The following is a 4,720-nucleotide window of genomic DNA, read 5'->3' on the forward strand; positions in this document are numbered from 1 at the left end:
AACCATAGCAATCCAAAGCTGCAACAAACACCACAAACCTTGGCCTAAGTCAATGCAGCAACCTAATCATGTTTATTCACAGCCTGTAGAAACATTTTGAAAACAATTCCTTCTGCTGGAATTTTTAGAGAGCCTATGACACCAGTTAATGATACCACACTTGCGGTACAGAGTCCAAGCTCACATAACCTGCAAAGACCAAACCAAATCACATCAGTCTTCATGACCTCCGAAGCCATTCATGCGTTAAGCATTTTTCACTGCAGTAACAAAACCCAGAGTAATCAGTCAAAGCATTAGAATCCAGAAATTTCCCAATTTGGGATTAAGGCAAAAGCGATTAAAAAGCTAAGTACAGATTACCATTTTCGAATTGTAGCATCAAAAAAGACAACTCGTTTCTGAGCAGCAAAAGCGATTCTGGAAACTTTCTCCTTTCGAACCTTTGAGCATCAAACCGAAACCCTAAGCTGCAGGATAAATAGGAAAACGAGTTGGTGAGATAAGGGGGAGACGAAAAAACGGCGAAGAGATCTCAAGACGAAACCCTAAATCCCAAAATCGAAACCTTCACCGCCGCACCTCACATCCCCCCGTTGCTCAAGCTATTTCCCGGCCAGCCTCTCCACGCCTTTCACCACCGCCGTGAAACCTATGTGAGAACTTTTCCTTCTCCTTTTATCCTTTTCGTGTGCTTGTTGTTGGAAGTGTAGGATTATATTTTTTAGTTGGTGATTTGAGGAAATACGGTTTAAGGTTAGGATAGTGAGAGAGGTCGAGAGACTGTTTGGGAAAAGAGAAGGTTGAAGATGAATGATGGAGAGCGTCGAGAGATGAGTGAAAGAATGAGAGGGAAGGACGTTTGAGATACTGTTTTGCGTCCTCTTGTTTTCTTTTCTCGTTTAGTTATTCAAGGCTTTATTCTTTTTTTAAGAACAGATTTTGAATTCCCATTTAGTGAGTGTTTAGAGTTTTTTAGGTAGGTCATTAACTATGATTTTATTAGTTTAGGATTTAGTTAATTGTTTTTTAATATTCCCAACCTCTAAAATCCAACAGCCAGGCGGCTGGATTTTTTGGGGTAACCCAACAGTCCTTTTTTATTGTTATTATTATTATTTTGGTTTTATTTTCTTTAATTTTCTTTGTTCCAATCTTTTTGATTTATAAAGTCCATTTGACATTGTAAATAACAACTAATCCTAAGTGGTCTAATGGAGAGGGTTGGTTTTCTAGATCTTTAGTGTAGTGGGTTCGATACTCCTAGGCATAGTTTTTCTTTCTTTTAATATTTTCTTTTATATTGATGCTTTATTGTTCATATTTCTTTTTTTATCATTGTTTAATAATATAGATTTGTTTTTTCTTTTAATTGCATCATGCATTCGAAACCATTTATTTTAACTTATGAAAATCATATTTTCTCGATTTAATATCGAGCCCTTTTTCACACCCTTGTAAGTCGATTGCTTTTTTAAGCATCGCCATCAACCTCACATAGCTTACTCTTGGGCTTTCTTACAATGAGCCGGTTCTCTTGCACTTACACTCATGCATTATTTGTTGTTTGGGCCCGATTTTATTATTTCATGATTTTTTTAATCCCCATTTAACAAAATGTACCCCATTCCCCCGATGTGTAATAATCTTGTACTGTTTCATTTCTTTATTGCTTGGTTGTTTAGTTAGCTACTAACGCAAGAATAAAATCAACCATTTCAAAAAATACAAAAATATGACTCGATCCAACGTCGAGTATTTTCTCAATAAATAAATCAATTCATTTCTCCCTCCTATTCTATTCCATTTCTTTCAAACTTTCACCAAACGCTTGATCTAACGTCAAGCCACTTTTTCTAATAAAAACTCAAAAAATATTAATTCATATTCAAGACCTTTTCAATAAAGATGGAAATGGAACGTGGTGTATACCACGCACTCCTGAGATTAGGATTCGAGATGTATATCTCGCCAATCCTAGCTCTCGCCATCATCCAAGTTTATCCACTTTGATTTCTCTCAAACACTCATTCAAATCTTTCTCAAACGTCCATCAATACTTGATCTAGGTCAAGTCATTTTCACCACAAAACTCAAAACACCTAATTCTTACTTAAACACTTTTTCAATAAAGGTGGAAATGGAACATGGTGTATACCATGCACTCCTGAGGTTAAGATTCGAGACGTATGCCTCGCCAATCTTAACTCTCGCCATCGTCTAAAATTGTCAATGTGGTTTCGTCAAACCTTTTTCTCAATCAAATCTAAGATACTTAAATCTTATTTAAGACTCTTTCAAGAAAGGTGGAAATGGAACATGGTGTATACCATGCACTCCTGAGGTTAAGATTCGAGACGTATGCCTCGCCAATCTTAACTCTCGCAATCGTCTAAAATTGTCAATGCGGTTTCTTCAAACCCTTTCCCAGTCAAATTCCAAAAATACTTAATTCCTATCTTAACTTTTGTTAATAAAGATGGAAATGGAACATGGTGTATACCATGCACTCCTGAGACTAGGATTCGAGATGTATATCTCGCTCATCCAAGTTCTCGCCATCACTCAAAATACCTCCAACCAATCAAACTTTTTTCTCGCCGCCGTGCGACTAATCAAAGAACCTTTTTCATAAATGAAAGATATATTGTCTTAAGTGATACAAAACAATGTTTCGGCCACGATTGTTGAGTAGAGATAAATGACGCTTTTCCGAATGTAGATTTATAAATCCGTTCGATGTGTGGTATGCGTCCACTCCTCATCTGTTTTGGGTAAAACGGTGTTTTCGTCGATTAATACAATATAGCTTTCGCTAAAATCGACCAACAAACAAACATTTTTCTACCCAGAACTACGTAAGCCTTGATTTCTCTTTTGAGATACGTAGGAGCAGGATTTGTAAATCTTGTCAGGCCCACTAATAAAAAACTTAGGTTTAGTCCTTCGTTAAAAATCCAAAAACATTTCTTCTATCTTCTATTCATTCTTTCCCACCTAATAACTTGAAAAAGCCTATCATTTCAAACTAACATTAACGCACACAACTGACCTAATGGTTCCTGTTGAGTACAACGGACGTGAGGGGTGCTAATACCTTCCCCTTGCGTAATCGACTCCCGAACCCTGATATTGGTTGCGATGACCATATCTTATCCTTTCTTTTGTCCTGGGTTTTATCGATATTTCCCCTTTCCTTTTTTAGGAATAAATAAAGTTCGGTGGCGACTCTGTTCAGTCCATCATTGCGAGCGTGCGATCGCGCTTCGCTTTGAAGTCGTATCCCCATTTTTTTCGAGGTGCGACACTATTGTTTTCAAAAAGATATTTTGGACTTAACTAATAAGTGACAGCTACGTTAATATAAAATCATAGTTTATTCAACAGAGCGAGAGTTTGAGATAAGACTTTTAATCAATAGTGTCTACTGAAAGGATTTGTTTTAAAACCAAGAAACCAACGAAGAATTGATTCCCTAATTACGACGAACTACATACCGATATCCGCTTAATTAATATTTAATTTAGATCTTATTTTAGTTTTAACTTTTCCCCCAAACAATCAAAGTATTATCCGCCTTAGCTTTACAAAGTAACCTTAGAAAACGGTATATCGATTCATAAGTCCCTGTGGGATCGATATCTTTTAAAACTACGCGATAGAACTGTGATCTTGCAGTTTGTACCCCAAATTCGACTCATTAAGTCGCGATCAAGTTTTTGGCGCCGTTGCCGGGGACTTTTATTTAGTCGATATCGTAACTCTTCTATTACGCTGTAGAGACTAAGGCTTATTTTTCTTTTCTTTTCTTTCTTTCGTTGATTTGTATGCCACATACTTGCTCACAAGGCGAGTCGTTCTACTTACGAATCAACGATATCGAACTATATCTCCGAGTCTTACGACGAATTCGGGAATACCGTGCTGCGAACAATCTCCCTCCTGTCGAACTTCCTGATCTCAAAAATCTTCTTCCTTCGCCGATACCCGAGATGGCAGAACCAGCTCGTGCTCTTCGAGATTACGCCGCTCCATCGCAAGATGAGCCGCATTCGAGCATTGCTCCACCCGCAATCGAAGCAAACAACTTCGAACTTAAACCTTCACTGTTGCAGGCAGTACAACAGAACCAATTCCCTGGAAATCCTACCGAGGATCCAAACCTTCATTTATCCGTATTTGTCCAATACGCTGATACTGTTAAAGCTAACGGTGTCACTTCAGAGGCAATTCGACTTCGTCTTTTTCCTTTCTCGTTAAGAGATAGCGCTAGAAGATGGCTCCAGTCTCTTCCATCCAACTTAGTCACCACATGGAACGAGTTAAAGAAAGTCTTTCTTGCCCGATATTTTCCGCCGAGCAAAACAGCTATGTTAAGAGCCCAGATAAATGGATTTAAACAGAAAGATAACGAGTCTCTTTTCGAAGCATGGGAAAGATACAAAGACATGATGAGACTTTGTCCACACCATGGTTTAGAGGACTAGTTAGTAATTCATACCTTCTATAACGGTCTCTTGTACAACATGAGGTTAACAATAGACGCCGCCGCATGTGGTGCACTAATGAACAAACCTTATGCTGATGCTTACCAACTTATCGAAAGCATGGCCCAAAACCACTATCAGTGGGGAAGCGAACGAACAATGGTAGAAAAACCTCAAACTAAAACTGGCATGTACGAGATAAGTAACCTTGATCATGTTAACGCAAAAGTGGA

General features: G+C 38.1%; 1 non-coding gene across 1 annotated transcript; it reads right to left on the bottom strand.

Moving 5' to 3' along the window:
* Window positions 1–4,370: 4,370 nt before the first annotated feature.
* On the bottom strand, window positions 4,371–4,477 carry LOC127088641 (small nucleolar RNA R71). Its single transcript, XR_007790469.1, has one exon. It is a non-coding gene; the product is annotated as a small nucleolar RNA R71 (small nucleolar RNA).
* Between the last annotated feature and the right edge of the window lie 243 nt (window positions 4,478–4,720).

Source organism: Lathyrus oleraceus, chromosome 5, assembly GCF_024323335.1.
Source record: "Lathyrus oleraceus cultivar Zhongwan6 chromosome 5, CAAS_Psat_ZW6_1.0, whole genome shotgun sequence".
Classification (NCBI taxonomy): Eukaryota; Viridiplantae; Streptophyta; class Magnoliopsida; order Fabales; family Fabaceae; genus Lathyrus; species Lathyrus oleraceus.